The following is a 24,426-nucleotide window of genomic DNA, read 5'->3' as shown; positions in this document are numbered from 1 at the left end:
AGAGAAAGTACCCAATAAAACCAATGAATACAATACGACTCCCTTTCAATGTGAGATATTTCAATAACATCGGAGGAAAGGAAGTAGAACGTCCATTTGTTTTAGGACACCCAGTCATTGCCCGCTCGTCCTTCTGTTACGGATACCAGTAAGTAAAGGTATCCCCGTAATAGACCATGGAGGCCTATAGGGTTGTGAGATGAAGAGGTTCCGACATTTTCTAGACAATCGGCTCACAGATGGCTGCAAGGTTGTCAGCCCTATGCGCCGGTCGCCCTTTACCCCCAAGAATATTCCTGGTACTCATTTCTGTTAGAAGCTGAGTCGACCCCAAGGTCATAATGCGGCTGGAAGGATTAGGTCAGTTGAAAAAATTCACCTCATCTGGACTCGAACCCGCGACCATCCGGCTTGTATCATAGTGCCTCAACCAACTATGATACCGCGTGCCCCCACGGTCTATTCATCAAGTTAAATTCGTGAACACAGGATACGCTCTCGATGTGAGGAGGAAAATTATGTAAGTTTTTTGTATTATTATACATAATCTGCAGAGTCTGCAATAAATGTATATGTTCAGTAAGCACTGGCACGTGACGTAACTCATATACTCGTTTTTCTTTTTGTTCACTTAGGTATCATTTTATTTCTTTTAATGGGGTTTTACTCAGGTCTATCTCGTAGAGTTTGGACGGTGTATCTGTATCTTCCCTATTGTCTAGTAGGTTCACTGCTAATGGATTACTGTGGGTTTCTAATTTTCTTAAGTATTTGGTATTCTGATTTTTTATTTCACTGAGCGCTGTGTTCATTTGTAGATCTTCATGGATCCTGTGGTTTTTTTTTATTGCTAGTGGGGTGGGACTATGTCCCTTGTACTGCGGCCACTTCTGGCCTATTGTACCAGCCCCAGATGATAGGTGAGGGTGATTGTGAAGCAATTGGTGGAATGTAGATTGGCAGGGGAAACCGAAGTACTCGGAGAAAACCTGCCCCAGCGCCACTTTGTGCACCACAAAGCCCACTTGACCAGACCCAGGATCAAACCCGGGCCGCCGCGATGGAAAGCCAGCGACTAACCGCTTGAGCTATGGCGCGGCCTTGTTGTACACTAAATGCGTATGAATGCTATTCCTTATACTACAGTTTATTTTCAAACTTCATAAACTCAAACAGTACGAGTATTTTCTTTTCGGTTTATTCAACGACACTGGCAGTATATGACACTAGAAAGCGTCGAGTGGTAGGTCAGTTAGTGAATAATGAATTGGTAATTATTTGGAAGGAGGACGTTTTGGTGTGATGGAGGCACTAGGGAAACTGAGGAGAACCATGAAAACTTCAGCCAGGACCCTTAACTGACCTCAGTAGTGGTATTGTCTTCCTCCATGCAAGGCGGTTGAACAGCAAGAACGGAGACGCGTCTACCATGACCAGGCGTAGTTGCGTAATTTGCAGGCTGGAGTATGATTCGCTTTCAAAACACAGTTTGTTATAATCTTTTAAAGTAGGATCTGATGAATTCTATACCAGTCTATAACACAATATGATTCTAAATTATTGTCGGGGTTTCCGTGGCCTATACCGCTTGGACATCTTACGTGCCACGTTGAAGTTGTTTAGTATTCTGCAGCACTAATTCTAAAAGCAATAAAACTTTTTGCGTTACACTTTCATATTCCATAAGCAGTTTTCCCCCCCGATTTTAAAATTATAGGCCACGGAAACACTGACAATAATTTAGAAACACCCTGTATAATATTTCAGCATTCTTTTGCAATGGTCAGCGACTGAATTTGCAGGGGAAGTGCGACTTGTTGTGGTGACCGTAACCGGTGTGCTACATTGTCACTTTTTTATAAATGTTACTTCTACATGTTTCGACCGTATAAGGTCAGCATCAGGTAGATATTTTACGTAATTGCTGCGCTGTGTTACATATTATAGTTCATTATTCCAAAACTTTGTTAAAACTATTTTAATTTCTGTTTAATTTTGTTAAAATTAATTAAATGTTTATGATTTTTTCAATTGATAATTTCATGTTTCAAGCGTTCCGTTGTTTCATGGACTGTGTGTGTGAAATGCTTTTTATGGCGTAAAGCGTTTGTGTTATGTTATGGTTATCATCTGCAATTCATGGGAATCACACAACACTTCGTTGTAATGAACATACACCTCAAACATAACACAACCTCTCTACACCACAACAAGAAACTATGGAATGCTGGAAACACGAAGTAGCAATTGAACATTAATATAAAATGTAACTAATAGGTAAAGCTATCCCTGTAACAGGCCATGGAGGCCTATGGGGAAAATGTAACTAATACTTAACACAATTAAACAAACTAGTTGTAACCAAGTTTTAAAAGAGTGAACTAGAAAAAACAATACAGCACAGCAAGTACCTTAAAAGTGCCTGCCTGACCATGACCTATAAGATCGAAATATTTCTAGAAGTAACATTTAAAATACATGGCAACGTAGTACACCAATAGCCCACGAACACGATAAGCAGTTACACCGTCAAAATTTCCCCTGCAAATTAAACTATGTCACTTTGTTCTCGTAGACCTAATGTTAAAATTTGAGTAACCGTGAGGATTTTCACAGTTGACAGCACTTTCTTTTGGGAAGCTTGCTCTTTATGAGTTGCCTGCATATCCCCAAACAATGGCTGCATATGTGAAAATAGATATAATGATAGTTTTATACAGCGTTATGTAAGGTTGGGGTCTGGATAACTGAGACAAAAAGATTTTTCTCTTGTCTAAAATGTCCAGACAGGCTCTGGAACCCACCTAACCTCCTATCCAATGGTTACTGGGGGCTGTTTCCACGGGAATATAGCGGTAGGAACGTGAAGCCGATCGCTCACCATCTTGTGCCAAGGTCAAGAATGGTGGAGCTATACCTCCACTCCAGTAAACGTCTTCTTGACATGGCGCTTAATTAATTGAGCACAGGGACACCTATACCTGTACAGTTATTGTTATTAATTTAAAAAAAAATACACATATTTTGTCAGAATGTTATGGAGACCTAACGAGGAGCAATGGAAAGCCCTGAGTTTGAGCGTTGTTCAGAGGACAGCGTCACTTCTTGCCCTCCGAGGACAGTATGAATTCAGTATGCCTGATGATTCATCTTCATATTCTGTGAAGACAGTGGTTACCGAATTGCACGTTGCTTTGTTCTTCAGCTTTAAGCGGAAGAGTGCATGAGTGCATGTTGTCAGATTTCTTAAGGGGCTTTCTCCCTTTCAGATTCCCATAAGATTAATTTTTAGGTGATATATATTTCGGTGGCGAATTCTCTACTCTGGCTAGCAATTTAGTACCAGAGCACTGCAACTGGAGGAATACAAATTCTCTTCTTACTTCTATTGGTCCCTATCCTGAGCCAGATCAATCCAATCCGTCCCATCCCATCCTGTCTCTAAGATCCATTTTAATATTGTCCACCTACCTACGCCTTGGTCTTCCCATTGGTCTTTTTCCTTCTGGCTTTCTCACCAATATCGTATATGCATTCCTCGTATCCCCCAATCGTGCTACATGCCTGCCCACCTCATCCTCCTTGACTTGATCATTCTAATTATACTTTGGGAAGAGTAGAAGTTGTGAAGTTCCTCATTATGCAGTTTTCTCCAACCTCCTGTCACCTCATCCATCTTTGGTCCAAATATTCTCCTCAGCACCCTGTTCTCAAACGCCCTCAGTCTCTGTTCTTCCCTTAATGTGAGAGACCAAGTTTCACACCCATACAGAACCACAGGCAAAATTATAGTTTTGTATATTCTAATTATTATGTTTTTGTACAGCCTACGGGAAGGCAAAAGGTTCTGAACTGAATGGTAGCAAGCATTACCCGAGTTCAGTCTCCTCTTAATTTCCTCTTCAATCAGGTTTTGATTTGTTATCGTCGTTCCCAAATATCAGAACTGTGCCACATTTTCAAAACATCTGTTTTCTATCATTATATTATGATTTTTCCCTGCATTCTGGTGACGAGACAGCAATATATATACTTAGTTTTCTCTGTGTTTACTTCTAGATCAACCTACTTACTTGATATACTCTTCACTCAGTAAAATTCATAATATTTTGTTTGAAATGAGCTGAATCCTTTATGTAGCTTACACGCTACAGCGTTTCTTAACTTCTCATACGCCACACCATGAAAGGTGGTAGATTCACCGGTCGACAGTGGGCCCATGTGTCGCCTTGGAAAAGAGAGAGAACGCGGATGTTAATACTGCCGGATCATATGACTTCATTTCCGCATGATCTGGCTTCTAGACCGGAATTGAACATAATGATGGCCATTCGGTGTGGTTTTGGGAACAGGTCACTACGCAGTCCCAGCCGATACGCTGAGTTAATCAAACAAAAATTGTTACTTACATTTTTGGAGGTCGTTGACTTCACACCATGTCCAGTGGTTACACCAAATAGTCCCGGTTAACACTGGCCGTGTCTGAACATCCCCGTATCAATCGTGGATCCACTGAGATTCCTCAGAACTGTTTCGCGTTAAAGAATATTTCTATATTAATGGCTGATTAATTCTTACATTACTTTACGACAGTCTTTTAACTGCAAAGGTCATATTATTGTTATTTTACTGCAGTTGGGTGTTAACCCGGTGGCAGTAGATCTCACATTGATACAGACAAGGAAAGACTATACATAAAAAGAACAATACACAGCAAAGTACATACAGTACAAGGTACACATAGTGCAAATCCAAATATACAAAGTCACACAAGGGCACGTCGTCGGATATAATGCCAAGATTTATACAATTGACGATTAGGCAAATCTTTGGATGGAGGCGGTTGTGGTATGTTTGAACATACTGCAACGATGTTCACCTGGAAAGACTGAGAAACACCACAAAGAAAAAAGTCCATGGTTTTAGTCCGCAAGCGAACTGTACCGACCGAGCGACCGCCGCTTGTTGCCGAAATTAGTGCCAACTTTAGCGGATAGAGGGTGTCACGTGAAACACAACGAATCCCCACGGCCATTAATTTCGGTTTTATAGACCGGAGACGCTATTTCCTTGAATTAGCTCCTCAATTATCTTCACGAGGCTGAGTGGACCCCGTTCCAGACCCACTACTTCTCAGAAAATCTGGTAGCGCCGGGAATCGAACCCGGACCTCTGGATCTGTAGCCAGGAACTCTGACCACTAGACCACAGAGACACCAGATTCAAACCGAGTAGCTGCAGAATACGATTGTAGTTGTTATCACTCGCACACACAGATCTTATTGCGAAAGTGAGAACGGCCATAATCCTGATAAACACAATCTTGTTTAAAGAATTTTTCGTACGGATGGGCCTATGTACAAGCAGTACAAGAGGAGATACCAGTCAGTCTTCTAAATCACAGCGATTGTTACATGTATCATCTGGTGTAACATTAAGAAGTTCAGCATTTTGCCCAAAACGTATGTCCGTGCGTCCGGTACGATTCTCATAATAATCAGAGATTATTTCCATACAGCATTAACCAGTTGTTTTTTGTAATAGAGACGCAGAAACGTAATGCCATATAGTCCGTTAAAAGCGAACCCGACGTTTCGGAGGATCGTGTCGCAGAGTTTTGCTTTCCTTGATACCTGCTTCATGATGGTTTCTTGCTTCGCTTAATTTTCGACCCAGAAGGTGGAGGCGATATGTTCCTCCGAAACGTCGGTTGACTTTGAAAGGCTACACGGCGTTATATCCCAGAGGATAGAACTCTTACATAACCCCCGCCGTGAGAACCTAAGATCCTACATGAATTGTTAAATGTTATGTAGATGAATTTCAGGCTTGGAAATGTATCTTAATGGAAGCAACTGCGAAGCAAAGTATGCCTTGAGAAGCTAATAGTTGCTCAGTTAATCAATAAATTCCAAAGAAATTATGAAACATGAAGGTTCACTATCGTGATCACACCGGTACACCATTAGCTGATATCCTAAGCCAGATTAATCCAATCTATATTCTCCCATCCTATTTGTTTACGATTCGGTTTCACGTTATACTTTAATGTACGCCTATATCTTCCAACTGGTCTTCCAGTGTTTATTCTAAATAGAGTCTGTGGGCAAAATGCTGTGTTTGACGAAGTTTGTGATCTCCATGATCGCCTCTGTGGTTTAGTGGTCAGAGTTCCTGGCTACAAATCCAGAGTTCCCGTGTTCGATTGCCGGCGCTTCCAGATTTCCGGAGAAGTACTGGGTCTGGAACGGGGTCCACTCAACCTCATGATGATAATTGAGGAGCTATTTGAATGGAAATATTGGCTCCGTTCTAGAAAACGGTGGGGAATCGTTGCGCTGACCACGCGACACCCTCTATCCGCTGAAGTTGGCATTAACTTCGCCGACAAGCTCGGTCGGTATCGTTCGCTTGCGGACTAAAACCACGGAGTTATGATCCCCATATTTTTGTTGGACTATCTAAATGATAATGACAATTTCTTACCTTACTCAGTATTTCCATATTGCATATGACTGCCTTTAAATCATGTAATTCCATAATGTTCAGTTCTTATGGTAATTTTCTGATAATCTGGTCTGATATTCCATCGGTGTTAATGTAAAATCCAGAAGAGTTCTGTCTTCTGGGAGCTGCTAGTTGTCTGCAGGTTTCTTGCTTGGCTTAATATTTTACCCTGAATTATTTTTATAGTCTGCATACTGTTGCGTAAGTACAACTAATAACACAAATTTCGCCGTTAACGGAAGAAACTTTACATTTATTTGGGTTACACTTGTGTTACATTACAGGTTTCGTTAAAGGAATATAGGGATTTCACGTTGCAATTCAGTAATTAATAATATATAACTGGAAACACATGAAGATGGTCTTTTAAGGGTTGAAAAATGTAGTGTAACCTAAGTGTAACCCAAATAAATAAAAAGGTTGTTGCGCCAACGGCGAAATTTGTAATATTAGTTCTAACCTGAAAATGAAGACGATATATTCCTCCGAAATTACGAACAAATTTTACCAGACTACAAGACGTTATATGCCGGAAGATAGAACTTTTCAATCATTGCTGTGAGAACCCCCAAAGCCAACTTAAAATTTTGAAGTTTTTACAAAGACGTTTATATCAAATGCAGTCACTCTCAGTTCAATTCCTCTGTCACTGTAATTAAAGCAAGCCTGTGTCACATTCAGTAATATAAAAAACTCGGAAATTAAAATTTGAAACACCCAGTAGGAACAGATCCGATTATAATATGTCATTTATGCCGCTGGAACCTACGTCACGCTACGACCTACAGAGAAACAAGTGAAAGTGTCCGATGTCCGCCGATACCTGGCAGCATGAACAGGATAATTAAATAAATATATGGGTACAGTTCTTGGCACTTGCATGAATTGGTGACGTGGGTCCAGTGTCGACTCTAGCTACGCTGATAACTTACACGAAGTAAACACATCGTGAAGAGGTCGTGTCTGTCCGTCTTCGTATATCATCTCATAAACTGAAGAAAGCAGTCTTCTGGGATTTGGCACCGTGTATGTGTGGTGTTAACCGACGTTTCGGAGGAACGTATCGCCTCCATCTTCAGATACGTTCCTCCGAAACGTCAGTTAACACCACATATACACGGTGCCAAATTCCAGAAGACTGCTTTCTTCATAGTCACCGCCGTGAAAGCCTCAAATCTTACATCTCATAAATTACTTGACATATATGCTGCATTTGGTTTCGTGTGTCCAAACTTCGTATCGATGACCTGGTACTTGATTAATTAACGCGGACAAATTTACAGTTGCACTGGAATTGTCGCGGCCCCAATTTACATAGTCTTGAACCTCTGATCGATATTTAACAACACTCGAGTTCATGTACGTAGTTTAGTTCATATTCTACCGACGCGAATCAAAATTATATTCGCTGAATTTTAGTGTAGAGGCCCAGCAACAATACATGTAATAGAAATACGTTTATACTATATCACAAGATGGCCGCGTCATAGCTCAAGCGGTTAGTCGCTGGCTTCCCACCGCGGCGGCCCGGGTTCGATCCCGGGTCTGGTCAAGTGGGATTTGTGGTGGACAAAGTGGAGCTGGGGCAGGGTTTCTCCGAGTACTTCTGCTTCCCCTGCCGATCTTCATTCCACCACTTGCTCCACAATCACCCCAACCTATCATCTGGGGCTGGTATAATAGGCCAGAAGTGACCGCAGTACAAGGGACTTAGTCCCACCCCACTAGCAATAAAAAAATATCACAAGATACTTTTATCCTTATCATTTACAAATTACATTTTCAATATTTTTTCGGTACGGACGATAACAGGACTTGTGACAGCGGAATCTCTTCCCTTCGCAGCAACAGATTTATTTATGAAATAAATTAAAATTAAGGACAGTTAAGTTATCAAAATCGCAACAACTTTCGTCTGAGAGTGTGTGTTGGGGAGGAGAGGGGAACATTGGAAAGCAGCCTTTCCAATCTTCAACCGGGACTTGCATATTATTTATATACTGTTTATTTGTGGTTATGTAGCCCGGTAGGTTTCCCTGCCTCTAAGGAAAGAGTTGCTTTAGTAAACGTACAAATTTTTTACATTTGTGAGTTAAATGGTCTGATGACCTGAAGCACGTAGCGAAACATGTATCTGTATGTGTATATTACTTTAGTTTGATTAGGAAAACTTGAAAGAAACAACCACTAAAAAGATATAGATGTAGATGGAAGGGTAATATTAAAATTTATATTTGAGAAAGATGATCGAACTTATAAACTGGATTCGTCTGGTCCAGGATAGGGACCAGTGACTGTCTCTTGTGGACCTTCTAATGGGCCTGCAAGTTCTTACAATTTTGGGAAATTCTTGAGTGGCTGAGGAACTGTTGACTTGTCAACAAGGACCTGGCTTCATAGTTGGTAGGTTAGTTAGTACTTCCATGCTGTATTCCATAACTAAAGTACAAGTAATACATATTGTTTGAATTATGAATGATATGGAATATGTCTCTGTTATAAATAATGAAATATTAAAGTTCCGTATACATCAGTTAGTTCTGACACGTGATTCCTGAGGTGAAATTACATCAAATTCTGTTATGTAGGCCAATCATGCAGTAAATTAATTCAGTCGCCTTCTTGTTTCTTATAAGTCCAGTGCAGTCCAGAAAATCGCTGCTGGACCTCCCCACCACAATCATTCTTGGTTTTGAGGCCCATCGGTGCCCATGACCTAATTTATGTTCATTCCGAGACTGTTTGTGTGTCCGGAAATGGGGTCTCCTCCTCGACGAGAGGGCGAGTTTCTTATCATGCTGAGTGTTTTGTCTGTTAACTATCTGTTGTTGGTTTATCTTTCCAAATTGTATGAAAGGATACGTGCCTTAGTATTGTTAACGCTTGCTGTGTCGAATTGACTTGTCATTAAACTGCTGTGTCAGTAAACCGAGCAGAAGGGGGTGATCACTTAAACTAAACCTAAAAACTAAATTCAGTCCAGCACGACTTACATTTTTATAGCGATATTATCTCTGGCCCATCTAAGCAGGCTGATATTCGGGAAGTGCTGGGTTCGAATCTCGGACGGAACACCAGGTACTCTGAGGTTTTTCGGGGTTCTCCTTAATCCCTCCAGGCATATGCGAGGACAGCACGTACAGTAGGCCATGAGATGGCTCTGAGATATAAAAAGTAAAGCTATCCCCGTACCAGGCCGTCAAGGCCCATAGGGTTGTGAGACGTTGAGGGTCCCACATTATCTAGACAATCGGCTCAAAGATGGCGGTAAGGTTGTCAGCCCTACGCGCCTGCCGCGCTTTACTCCCCAGGAAAATTATTTAATTAATTCCTGGTGCTCATTTCTGTTAGAGGCTGAGTAAACCCCAGGGCGTAGTGCGGCTGGAAGGATTAGGTCAACTGAAAAAATCCAATGACCTAATCGGGACTTGAACCCGCGACCTTCCGGCTTGTAGCATAGCTCCTCACGTATCTTAAAGAAATAATATGTTGTTGAGACGTGTCGGCTTATATTTGCGACTGAACAAGTTTTAATCAGCGGGAGCTGAATAATGTTCTTTAAGCCCGTTATGCAAACAACGTAGGCATAACAGTCCGAACAACGTGAGAACGCCAAATTTCTATAGAATTTTATCACTTCCTCCAGTTCCACGTGTCAAGGAGTAAGATGCATAATTTGGGCCTACGTCCTTTGTCATGTTAATTCCAACCGCAGATTCACGCTGTGTATCCAGCTACTTAAGGCGAGGCCCTGGCGTCCTAGCCATGACGGTGTAATTATTTTACTGCATATGATGTGAAGAATATACTGGTGCTACAAGTCCATTGTTGTTGAAATTGAGATCTAGTATTTAAACATTCGTTTGGTCGACAGTCGCCAGTGACCGGGGCAGCTCAGTTGACTTTAATTCATTCAGAAATCTTCTAATCCGAACTCCATTTGCAGTATGTCAACGTAAGAGGTCTTACTATATAATTTATTTATTAGTAGGTTTAAATTCAAGAATAACATCACCTTAGGCAAACCCCGAGAATTAAAACGTATACTTATGCTTAGGCCTGTGTTATATGAGTTCTGGTAGTGGCATTTGCTTTACACTAGCTGTATTGGCGTATCTTCTCGGTGGAGTGTTTGCGCTGTCTCGTACTCGGCACAGAGGCCGACTCTGACTGACCGAGGTCTTCTTTTTGCTTAGTCCCTCTCCACCGTCGAATACTGAGAGGTTTCCTACAAACGGTAGAGAGACTAAGAGGAATAAGGGACCCAGAATGAACCAGTTGGAAGTAGAAGGAAGTCAAGTTTAAAATCTGCAGTCACATTCATTTGAACGGCCTAAATTGATTAAGAAAGCCCAATCATAAGAAAAAACTCCGTGGCCTGAGTCCGAAAATGAACTATACCGACCGACCGACCGACCGCCATTTGTCGGCGAAGTTAGTGCCAACTTCAGCGGATAGAGGGTGTCGCGTGTTCGGCGCAACGGTTCCCCACGGCCGTTAATTTCGGTTTTCTAGACCTGAGGCGCTGTTTCCTTGACATATCTCCTCAGTTATCCTCACGAGGCTGAGTGGACCCCGTTTCAGACCCACTACTTCTCAGAAAATCTGGTAGCGCCAGAAATCGAACCTGGACCTCTGGATCTATGTCCAGGAATTCTGACCACTAGACCACAGAGGCTTTCAAAGCCCAATCATAGTCGGTCCATTCACGACTGCAAACATCAAACAAAAACGTAATAAAGTTACTTCAACTTAAGGCCATTCCATAGCTCAGGCGGTTAGTCGCTAGGTTTCCACCTCGGCGGCCCGGGTTCGAGCTCGGTTCAGGTCATGTTGGATTTATGGTGGAAAAAGTGGCAGGTGGGCAAGTTTTCTCCGAGTACTTAGGTTTCCCTGCCAATTTTCATTCCACCAATTGTTCCACGATCACCATCATTATCATCTGGGGCTGGTACACTAGGCCAGTAGTGGCCGCAGTACCAAGTAGACTCAGTCTCACCCCACTAGCAATAACGTACTCCTTAATGTAATTTGTCGTATAGTATGACGTCCACGTGTTCTGTCTATACAACTCGTACCTGGGCCGGGTAGCAGCATGCAATGCAGTGCTTAAGTAGCAACGGACTCCCTCGTGAAACGCGAATGTTGGTTTGAACAATGTAAGATTTGAGGCTTTCACGGCGGTGACTATGAAGAAAGCAGTCTTCTGGGATTTGGCACCGTGTATATGTGGTGTTAACCGACGTTTCGGAGGAACGTATCGCCTCCATCTTCAGGGTAGAAGAAAAAGTATAAGAAATCTGCAAGCGACAAGACCGTGAGAACGGTAAATCTGGTTTGAACAAGTTTGAGCGAAGAGCTGAAACTGCTACTTTTCAATTATATGTCTAATAGAAACAGTCACTGTGGCTTCATGTTCGATTCCAGGTGGGGACAGAGATCTCTCCCTTCGCCACCGCGTCCAGATCGACCACCCAGTCTTCTGTCCAATGGATACTGGGATATCCCTCGAGAAGTAAAGCAGCAAGGCCGTGAATATGACTGCTCTCCTCTCCGTATGTTTATGTAGCTTGATGCTTAATTAAGCACAGTGATGTTTATTTTTACCTTTCGCCGTTGTTATTATTATTGGCTGTAGCCCGTCTTATCTGGCTTCACCATGAAGGACAAGCTTCTAGAATCACCTACAGCGTTAGGCTACAGCAATCGCAGTGCCTCATTAGCGCCTCTGGTGTGGTGATGGGTGTGTGCACACAGTGGTTTCACTTTCGTTGCAAGAGTGGCAGCAGTAGCGAGCGAACAATGGAGCAGGTTATACTCTCCTATCCAGACTGCCTCTTGTTAACTTTCTCTCTTCTTGCAGTAAGGCTGGATCTCTGTATCCTACCCACCCAGCGGCTAACTAAAACAAAGGAAGAACACGAGTAATAAGGAAGCCTATCTTCCGCATTTCGTCCTTCCAAATAATTGCGAGCCCCTGCAGAATTGTGTTTAGACTGCACGAACTGTTTGAGTGTAAGTGGCTTTGCCGATCGTGCCGGGCTCAGTACATAGCTTCTCAGCCGCATCAATCCTAGCATGATTAAACCATGAAGAAAGCAGTCTTCTGGGATTTGGCACCGTGTATATGTGGTGTTAACCGACGTTTCGGAGGAACATGTCGCCTCCATCTTCAGGGTAGAAGAAAAAATATAAGAAATCTGCAAGCGAAGAAACCAGTCTGCTTTTACCGGTTCTCACGGTCTCTTCGCTTGCAGATTTCTTATATTTGTTCTACCCTGAAGATGGAGGCGATACGTTCCTCCGAAACGTCGGTTAACACCACATATACACGGTGCCAAATCCCAGAAGACTGCTTTCTTCATAGTCACCGCCGTGAAAGCTTCAAATCTTGCATGATTAAACCAGTCACACCGACAGAGACAGAGATGATAATTTGCATCATTGTGAGTTGATACCGCCTGAATATATGCGTCATGCACTACAAACCTAATATTAACACTTTTCTGCACTTTTTATAATGTTATTGAGCTTTCAGTGACTACTTTCATGCATTGTCGTTAGGTACATTTTCCAGCAGGCGTTTCTGGTGTCGTCGTTGTTTACGTTTTTTAAGCATATTGCTTTGTTTCGTTTAATATTATCATACTTACGAATAACCTTAGCAGCTTTAGGGCTTAATCCTTTGGAGCTAAGAGTGTGCTGTATATACGAACAGGTTAACAATAAAGTACCCTATAAATTTTGTATACAGAGTTTATTTATATGTTTTGTATGATTATGAGATTATTTCCTATAGCAGCTTAGCTGGTTGGTGTTTGCAATGGAGGTCCAGTGTGATTTATATGAGATCACAATTTAATTTAGAAATGATGGATCCCAATATTTGGACCGAAGAGAGATGAAGTGACAGGAAGTTAGAGAAAACTGCATAATGAGGAGCTTCATAACTTGTACTCTTCTCCAAGTATAATTCTAATTATCAAGTCAAGAAGGATGAGGTGGGCAGGGCATGTAGCACGAAGAGGAGAGGAATGCATATAGGATATTGGTGGGAAAGCCAGAAGGAAAGAGACCACAAGGAAGACCAACGCGTAGGTAGGTGGACAATATTAGAATGGATCTTAGAGAGATAGGATGGGATGGTATGAATTGGATTGATCTGGCTCATGATAGGGACCGGTGGAGGGCTCTTGTGCACACGGTAATGAACCTTAGGGTTCCATAAAATGGTGGAAAATTCTTGAGTAGCTACGGAATTGGCTTCACAAGAAGGGCTCAGCCCCATGAGTGAGTGAGTGAATGATGGCTCCCAGGTAAACAAGTTACTAGGAAGGGCAGTGGAAGGAAATTATTCATGATTGTGTCCAGTGGCGTGTTTGGCATCAGAGCTTCCGGTTCTGCTGTTCCAATTATGACAGCCTTCACATTACTTGCGGAGGGAGGGGGGGATCTCTTTGAATATACGTTCCAAGTTATGTCACGTGTTTGTTCTAAATAGATCAGCGCCAGTCAGTCTTAGGTGTTGACGCTGAGCGTATGTAAGTAGTCTGTGAATAAAAAAAGTAAAAGTAAAGCTATCCCTGTACCAGGCCGTGAATGCCCATAGGGTTGTGAGACATGAGGGTCCCACATTATCTAGACAGTCGGCTCAAAGATGGCGGTAAGGTTGCAGCCTTACGCGCCGGGCGAGCTTTACTGCCCGGGAAAATTATTTAATTAATTCCTGGTACTCATTTCTGTTAGAGGCTGAGTCGACCCCAGGGCCATAGTGCTGCTGGAAGGATTAGGTAAATTAAAAAAAAAATCCAATGACCTCATCGGGACTTGAACCTGCAACCTTCCGGCTTGTAGCGTACTGCCTCAAGCAACTACGCTACCGCGTGGCCCCAGTCTATGAATAACGGTATCAATTACGTAACACGGTAATTTTAAAAATGTAGAACGAGCAAATTGTACATTACATTTTGCATAAACAAACCAAACATTTAATTTTTAAGATAAGCGGGAAGCAGATAACGAAGTTTCCAAACGTCAGGAACCAACATCTGATGCATATGTTAGGACTCGGAGAGCGTAACCAAGGAATATCGCGCAATTGAAGAATTGAATTTTACATTCTTTGAAAGGAGATAAATTACAGCAAACCTTCGCTAATCCGGTTATAGTTAATCCGGATCAGAATATGAAAAATGGAAAATGCTCTTCACAGTTAAGTGCATAAAGGTAAAGTTGTCCCTGTGATTAACTAATTAAGCACTACACCATGAAGACGTATGGGGGGAGTGGATGTATAGATCCACGTTTTCTTGACCTCGACACTAGTTTGAGGTGAGTCGTCAGCTTCACGCCCCTGACAATTGAGGACATACATATTTCAAAAGGCACATGGGATTTAGGATTAAGAAGGATTTGAGCAAGAGGACTTTGAGACTGTGTTGAGGGCAGCTGGAGAGACAGAAAGAACGCAAGAAAATATTCAAAATTGGCTTGAACTAGATGAAGTAGACGCTGGATTTGAACTTGCCTTTTTTCAGTTTTAAAATAAAGGCTGTAAAGTGATATTTTTTATTTATTTTCATCAACCTACCTATATTATTAAATTTTCCTTTTTTATATAGCTTTTAGGGTTATCTTTGCTTCATTGATCCGGATTAGCGAGGGTTTACTGTATGTAGGATTTGACGTTCTCCCAACGGTGATTATGAAGAAGTCTATCTTCAGCTGTATAACCCCGTGTAGTCTATCTAAGGTCAACCGACGTTTCGGAGGAATATTTCTCTTCTATATTGGGGGCCGAAAGTAAGCCAGGCAAGAAATCGTCATGAAGCATTTAGCAATCAAAGCCAAAAGTTAAATTCATATTTGAAGTGAACAAAGTTACAGGATTAAAAGCAGCTAAACATCCCCTTTGACACATAATTTGAAATTTTCACATGTGTATGACCATGAGACCGCCTCTGTGGTCTAATGGTCAGAGTTCCTGGCTACAGATCTAGAGGTTCGGGTTCGATTCCCGGCGCTACGAGATTTTTTTTTTTCTGTGAAGTAGTGGATCTGGGACGGGGACCACTCAGCCTCGTGATGATAATTGAGGAGCTATTTCAAGGAAATAGCGGCTCCGGTCTAGAAACCCGAAATTAACGGCCGTGGGGATTCGTTGCGCTGACCATGCGACACCCTCTATACGCAAAAGTTGGCACTAACTTCGCCGACAAGCGGCGGTCGCTCGGTTGGTATAGTTCGCTTGTGGACTAAAATCACGGAGTATGGCCATGTGCTTAGTAATTACTGCGCAAAATTAATGACACGATCAAGATTATGATTAGGGCTGCTGTTTTGTTTCCCACTTCATGGGTATAACTGTTAAGAAACTTTACCTTAGAGACGAGGTCGCAACCTTCATTGAAACAAACTGTCATAATAAAATTAGCTGAGTTTCTGGAGGTCTACCATTGTTCGCTGTAACTACAGATAATGCACAGTAGCAGGTGGGGCAGACTCGTGATATCCTCTGTCAAAAACGAAACAAGTGTTCACAGTAAACACAATGTACCGGGCGGGGTTGTGTCTTGTCTTGCATTCAGCATGTCCAGTACATGTTTATAACGGCGATATTTTCAGTTTCTCTTATATTAACTTTCATATAAGAAGAGCCATGGCTTTCGATGCGCAGACACGAAATATTAAAGGCGGAAACTAGGTGGTGGGGTGTGAAGGAGACGGATAACAGAGATTTGCGGTCCTGCTAGCTTTATCTCTCTCACACTCTCCCCTCTCACGCTTCTAGCCAAGGTTCTTGCTAATTGAATTTGTCTATAATGAGAGATTGCTAATAATTTAAATAGGCACTGTGATTTGAGACGGAATAGGTCATTCGTTACAGCGCTGAGCTGGACGGTTGAACGTACGAATACGTTCCGAGCAGGGACACGAGATTGTCCTCCTCTACACAGCATCCAGACCGGCTACGGTGCCCACCCAGCCTCCTATGCAGGAAGTAAGGAGGAATCTTTCCTCGGGGCCAAAGCGCCTGGAGCGCTATGCTCACAGCCCACCTCCATCTAGTGCCTAGGCCAAGAAAATCGGAGCTATATCTCCACTCCCCCACACGTATAGGGACAACTTTATCTTTCTATGATTTGTGATATGTGTGGGGAGGGAAATATCAGTCACGTGACTTACCTGCAGTGGTTCCTGAATTTCGACATATTAAGCAATAACATTTCTTCTCTGATCCTTTTATGGTTCGAAATATACATAAACTGATACTGATTTGTTTTACATCGAAGAAAACTGGGAATGAAAAGTGATCTTGGCGTTAAATTCATCTTGTAACTGACGCTAATGCATCAGTTCAATTCTAAGAAGTTTTGGGACTACTTTTTTCACTACATATTCAATTTTCATACGACACGGACCACAAAGAAACACCACGTCCAGCATTTCTTCTGTTGCATGTGTTCGTTGCTATAGGAACGTGTTTACCGAACCTTTGCCTAGTAATAGGATTAAGGGATGAGACACAGAGACACGGAGCAACGTGATCTCATAAGTCTCCTTTTATTAGTTTTTTTTTTAATAAGGAAAGTAGGCTAAGGGCGGCCGCACACCAATTGCGTCGAGACAGACATCAAGACATGAGACAAAAGACGCAGTTTTGCTTCATTCGTGATTCGTCAGCATGAAGCTGACGTTAGTATCATGACTCAGACCGGTGTGCGGCGGTCGTTTCAACTACGCTCCTTTCTTTGCATCATGCCGCAGACATCGTGTCTTGACACATACCGGTGTGCGGCCTACCTAATACGTACCTCGTAATAACAACGGAAGCGTCCTGGTGTAGACAAGGTAGATTGAATCATTACGTCAGGCTATGGATCTATTTGTCTGTTGTAAGCAAGTCATAAAACTATTTATAACTTATGTATTCTACTTGCATAGAAGGACGTAGGCTATGTGTCTTTTTCTTTTTTCCACCGTTTTTCATATCGTGCACTTCTTATGTATCTGTTTGTCCGTTACTTAAAATAGCATTTAACTTAGACAAATGTTAGCAGATCAATTCGTTAATGAGATACACAGGACTTCCGGCTTTTAAAGAAAGTGAAACACAGACCAAAGATTATTAGACCTGAAACTAAACAAAAGTAAATTCAGGTAGTGGCATATCCTATTTCATGTAATTGTTATAACTTATCGTCATGGCTCGGTCGTCAGAGATTCGACTGTAACATCCGGTTTACCTAAAGAATTGGGACTGCCTTCAAAGTAGCAGTACATATTACGACTGTTAATTCCTCCCTACCCCCCCCCCGGCAGTATTTTTCACTCAGGTCACGTGATGTGTCACTGACGAACAAGTGAACATTATTACTACTGGTGCATAAGGTTTATTTGTGGTCAATTTGTCGGTTCATAAGTATTAGTATTCGAGAAGTATCGATAATAATTACTTACTTATGGAGCTGAGCCCTTCTTGAGGAGAAGCCAAATTGCAGCAACTCAAGAATTTCCCAGCATTTTATTGAACCCGAAGGTTCAATACTGTGTTCACAAGAGCCCTCCACTGGTCCCTATCCTGAGCCAGATCAATCCAATCCATAATAATAATTATCGCAGAAAATGAGGAAAACACTTTCCAAATAGAAAATGGGAAAGAAGATTACTCTCGTCTGGGGTTGAACGCTGTCTATTCTAGTAGATTGTTAGAAACAGTTTGGAGAAACGCGGCTTCATATCCAGGAGACAGTAATGTTTAAGTGACCGTCGTGATAGCCTCAAATTTGATGAAGAAGCTAATAGGGAACGTTTGTAAATTATTGTCGGTGTTTCTGTGGCTTTTAATTTGCACATCGGAAATAGTAAAATAAAACTGCTTATGGAATATGAACGTGTAATTCAAAGCGTTTTATTAATTATAGAATCAATACTGCAAAATGCTAAAAATCTTCAACACACGCGCCTTTCATAGCACGTAAGATGTCCAAGATTCCTGGATTCGATCAGCTTCCTCTAGCGAAGTGCTCCTTTTCAGTGCAGAACACTACCAGTCTATTGAAACTGCTTTAACCTGCGTCGGATGGCATTATCTGAAGATGGATCTTTTCCATATTGAGTTCTATAACGACGTTGCCTTTTGATGACGGACTTTGTTTCGAAAAACCAAAGTATGCAGAGATGCTTTTTATCTTGAACAGTCCCCATTTTGAGGTATGACGTCATATTTTCTCCCAGACATCAGTGCGGCGAGTACAGCGTTATCAAATAAAACTTTTCGAGTTACACTTTCATATTCTTTAAGCAGTTTTATTGTGTTGAATGAATGAATATATGAGGGGTAGGCCTTTCTCCGGCCCTTGCACCGCGACCTATAGTATTCTATTATGCTTCCCTTTTTTGATTATTCCCTCAGCAGTCCCGCGCTTCGAATTAAGCGCAGGATTTTGTACGTGGGGGCGTCGAAATAGTCACTTGGTTCCATAAAATATTGACCCAACTGACGTAATCTTAAATAAGCTAAGGCCTCACATTCACACAGGATAAGTGTTGCTGTTTCATTTTCTTCTTGACCCCTCTTGCAAGTGGGACTATCACTTAGACCCAGTTCGAACAGGTGTCCTTTGAGGTGACAGTGTCCTGTAAGTAGTCCCACCACCCATTTATTGTGTTGCTTTCCAGTTTTAAAATGATAGACCACGAAAATCCTAACATCCATCAATTTGAAAGCCTTTTTAATAAAGAGTGTTCATCTTCTGATAAATTGATTGATCGATTCTAAATATTAAATTTTAAATTGGATTTGATGAATTATATTACAATAAAACGTACTGGTTATTTATCGTACGTTATCCGAATACCGATATACTCGTACACGTTATATCTACATATTTATGGGTATTGATACTATTGGATTGCATTACACGTAATCGTAAATAGTTTACTCAATTTCACTGGTTCATATCGACTGTCAACACAATTAAATTAAGCTCAAGGTAACCGACTGTTCTGCAAATCGCATTTCCCCCTTGACGGGTGTAAATACTGTGTCTTACTGAATTGAACAATTGTTTGGTCGGTGAATGGATTAAGAAACGGCTGAAAGGCAGCAGTTATGTCAGACTGCCAGCACACTGAAGTAACGAACTCCAAAGTTAAAGACTGAAATCTAGAAAACAAGAGAGAGAAATGCGGAGGGGTAATGAGGGATGTTATGTCTTAAGAGGGTGGAGAGAAAGTGTTTCACCTTTCGAATTTCCCGCAAGTTGAAGAGAAGGTAAAGCGTTGGGAAGCTACTTTCTTATGAATCGGAGAAAGAGGTTGAGCGGGGTTACTGCCTTCGATCGGAATTTTGACGATGGTATTGAGATTACTATGTTATGACACTTTAATGTAGTATTGGAAAGGGCCATAGCTCAAGCGGTTAGTCGCTGGCTTCCCACCGCGGCGGCCCGGGTTCGATTCCGGGTCTGGGTCAAATGGGATTTGTGGTGGACAAAGTGGCACTGGGGCAGGTTTTCTCCGAGTACTTCGGTTTCCCCTGCCAATCTTCATTCCACCAGTTGCTCCACAATCACCCTCACCTATCATCTGGGGCTGGTACAATAGGCCAGAAGTGGCCGCAGTACAAGGGACTTAGTCCCACCCCACTAGGAATAAATATTGGATGGGCTGCATTAGGGTGAAAATTTGTTTTAATATTTGGAGGGCCGCGTTCAAGTACCTGGAACCCTATCCCTATCCCTGTCTATTGCTTTGGCTGTTATTGTTGCTGCTGTTTTATTAGAAATATGAAATTTATAAAAGTTTTGTCTTCACAGAATTTTGTTTCGTATATATACTTTAGATGAGCAACAAACAGTACTAGATGACATGCACGGGGACAGTCTATATTTTTATCGAAATATTCTTTCAGAAGTTAATTTCCTACCGCACAGAAAACTCACTGCGTCATCATTACAAAGACCAGTTAGTTAATGCTGTACATGGATATTTTCGCCGATTATTCTTAGGTTCATGTGAAGGCCATAGAGACGAGCAGGCTAGTCCAGCGGTAACCCTCTAGGCTTGTATTAGAGAGGTACTTGGTTCTAATCTCGGCCGGGGCAACCGCTATCCTGGCTAAGGTCTTTTGTGGATTTCCTCAGTACTTCCAGTGAATTACGAAAGAGTACCTCGATAAGACCACGGCCGCTTCCTTCCAAATTCTTTCGAACTCATCATTCATCAGTCAACCTAACGTTTGACACTATAGGCCTACAGTCTAAATGCTGACAGTATTTTAAAATAAGGAACACAAGGAGGAGCCTATACATACCCTTTCTGGGCAAAATGCAGACTTCTTTAGTGTTAAAGTTTGTGGCAAGCTACGTAAAGAAAATGTGTTTTAAAGGCGTAGGCTACAGTTTTGTTGTGGCGTTTCTTCCACGTCAGATGTAGTGGTTATACCGCTGTGACTTTCTTTCGTGAGTTATTAGGTTCCACTGAGAATTTAACGTTTACACTTTCATCCCTAACTCTCAGCGCCCCATTTATTGTGATAGGATGCACGACGAATACAGGATCCCAGCTCCCAGGATTTATATTAATTCTTTCAGATCAAAGGCATCACGAAGAAACCTCTTGCTTTTCATTACTGCCCACTTCTTTCTTCTTAACCATTTTTTATTATCATTTCCGTTCCAATTTTCTCCTTTATCTTTTACTCTTATCATCCCGTTCCTTCTCCTTTTCACCCTTCTCCCCTATTTTCCTTGTTCTTGGCTTCTCTTCTTCACATTTTCCTTCCAACCTTCTTTTCCACCTTGTATCATTTTCCTCTTCTCCCCTTCTATTATAATTCCTGTTTTCCTCCCATCCTCCTACTACTCATTCTCCATTAACTTCCCGTCTTCTTCCTTCTCGCATTCTTCTTTTCAGTAGAAGTCATTTCTTTCTCTTCCTCTTCTTCCCTCTTCTTCCCTTCTATCTCCGCATTGTACTTCATTCTCTTGAATATCTACCCTCACAATTTTGTGTTCAGGTTCCTAAAGAGTTAAAAATAATTAAACAAATCCATGGCACAAGTAACTAAGGATATCGTGTTATACTCGCGTGTTGGCACCAGACATGTAGTTATTTGTGTCAGCTGAAAGAAATGCCCGAACTTGTGGATGTCGCACTATATTCAGGGCCACTTTTTGTTGATGCTTATCTGCAAACAGGATTAAGCAATGCAATTAAATTTAACCTTGACAGTGAGCGACGTCACATTGTTTTAATTGCCATTAAACTTGACCACGTCTGTCAGATTGATTTAGTTCCGTGAATTGAAACAATTCCTGTCAGCGACCGACATCACAGTGCCTTAATAATAGTTAAATTTTGTTTTATTTATGGTTTGTTTAACGGCGCATTTAGCACGTTAATCTGTATAGCGTCGAGTGGTAGGATAAGTGAATATTGAATTGGAAGCGGTCGTGGCCTAATGTAAGTTATTATATCAGTATTTACCTAGAGAGACTGAAGAAAACTATGAAAGAACGTATGAATATATAGGGGTCGGCCTTCTGGGCCCTCGAACCGCGACCTACAGCGATCTACTGTGCTTCCCCTTTTTATACTTGATGCCTCATTTGTGATAGAACACAAGCAAACCGGAGGCTCAGTAATTGTGATTAAACTTTTCCACTTCTGCCTATGATCTGGTTAGTTCTACACTGGACATTGTATCGCAGTGCCCTTGCTATCCAGACAGGCCTCAGTAGCTTCATACTGTACCCACAGTCATTTATCCTGGAGCGGTTATTCTTGTAACAAACCTTTTTGTTTTACAGACATAAAAACAAAGAAAGAACTCCGTGGCGTATAGTCCGCATGCGAACTATACCAACCGAGCGACCGCCGCTTGTCGGCGAAGTTAGTACCAACTTTAGCGGATAAAGGGGTGTAGCGTGGTCAGCGCAACGGATCCCTACGGCCGTTAATTTCGGTTTTCTAGACCGGAGCCGCTATTTCCATTTAAGGAGCTCCTCAATTATCCTCACGAGTCTGAGTGGACCCCGTTCCAGACCCACTACTTCTCAGAAAATCTCGTAGCGCCGGAAATCGAACCCGAACCTCTGAATCTGCAGGCAGGAAATCTGACCATTAGACCACAGAAGCGGTCATGTTTTACAGACGTAGTCTATTAAATTAGGAGCCGGATAGCTCGGTCGGTATAGCGACGGACTACAAGTAGGACGGCCTGGGTACATTTATCGGTAGGGGCATAAACTTTTCTCTATTCCAAAATGTCTAGACCGGCTCTGGGACACACCCAGCCTACTATCCAATGGATACCGGCGGATGTTTCGTAGGGGGTAAAGCAGCAGGGACTTGAAGCTGACTACTCACCTCCATCTAATGCCGGGGTCAAGAATGGTGGGGCTATTCCTTCACTTCTCAATACGTCTCAGTGACATGGTGTTTAATTATTTAAGTACAGGGACAGCTTTACTTTTACCGATTTTCTTGCATTAAATCGAAATGCTATTTAAAGGAAACGATGTCTCAATTTAAACAGCAAAAGGGACACCCAATAGCCTCGTGCACTGTATTTTAAATGTTACGATCTTGAACTTTTTTTTATTCGCTTAGTGGGGGGTGGGGTCCAACTGGGTCTACTCGGCACGTCGGCCACTCAATGGCCTATTGTACCTGCCCCGGCTGATTATGATAATGGAGAATTTGGTGGAATGAAGATTAACAGGGGAAAGCGAAGTACTCGGAGATAACCTGCTCCAGCGCCACTTTGTCCACCAAAAATCCCACTTGACCAGAACCGGGCTCGAACCCGGGCCGCCGCGGTGGGAAGCCCGCTTGAGCTATGGCACGGCACGGGCACGGGCACAATCTTGAACATAGTGTGCATCCAAGACTGGGAGATCCAGACAAGTTCATTTTCTTGTGGTGTGTTTTACAACACTGTTAGTATCTCGGATTATATAACTTCGAATGAGAGTGTGACTCGTGAATAATGAAAGAAAACAGTCGTAGCCTAATTAGAAATACTATTCCGACATTCACCTGAAGGGACTGAGGAATACCACGAAAAATCTCAGTCAGGATATCCGGTGTCCCGAGTAGTGAGATTCGAATGGAACATCTTCCGAAAACAATACTTCGCCGTTACAGCTGCAACAGTCTGAGCAATACGACTAGAGTGGTCTAGAAAAATTGGTGTTTACGAATTCTTTTAGAACCCTGGAAAACTCCCACTATTAATTACCAGTAATTTTCCACATTGTAGACAGCCAAACACGGATTATATACTTATAGCGTTATATAACATCTGTCTCTACAGTTGTAAACATGCACAGTCTTAGAACTCATGACTGTATGACACGAACTGATGAAGCAGCTTGGAATCTCTGGGCGGTATTACACCGAGTGAGAAATACATCAAAAATAGGGAGTATGAGTCGGAAACAACTCCAGAGAAAGTGGCCCTAAAGCGCTGACTTTATGTAGTACTCCGCCCTACAAGGGAGCCAGATATAGAGCAGTTGGTCGTACTGTTGCTAGTTTATTTAACAACGCTTTCTCTGCTGCATAAGTCACATGGAGTCGAATGCGATGATGTTAGCCAGTGATAATAGAGAACATTTTGGAAGGAAACAGTCGTAGCCTGTTGTTAAGGTATTAATATTTTCTGGTGGTACTGAGTAAACCGATAAAAGAACTGAGTCAGATGGCTGATATCTGTCTGAGAATCGAATCTGTGACCTAAGGAATGCTGAACACGCAGAAATGAAGTTAATTTATAGGTGGTCTCGAACCAGGGACCTCGAATGTACGAAGTAATGCAGTCTGCAGATTCAAAGAAACTAACGTGAATTTCGGTTTGTTACGAAATATTATTTAGGAACGGCACCTGCCATAGAGGAGCGATGCGAGGAC

At 42.1% G+C, this 24,426-nt stretch overlaps 1 protein-coding gene across 2 annotated transcripts in view; it reads left to right on the top strand.

Moving 5' to 3' along the window:
- The window catches only part of LOC111865839, a 74,516-nt gene that overhangs the window by 28,674 nt on the left and 21,416 nt on the right, over nt 1-24,426 (top strand). The gene's annotated exons all lie outside the window — the stretch shown is intronic.

Source organism: Cryptotermes secundus, unplaced genomic scaffold (genome assembly GCF_002891405.2).
Source record: "Cryptotermes secundus unplaced genomic scaffold, Csec_1.0 scaffold1158, whole genome shotgun sequence".
Taxonomy (NCBI): domain Eukaryota; kingdom Metazoa; phylum Arthropoda; class Insecta; order Blattodea; family Kalotermitidae; genus Cryptotermes; species Cryptotermes secundus.
Note: the sequence above shows the minus strand (reverse complement) of the source record. Positions and strands in the feature narration are given on the sequence as shown.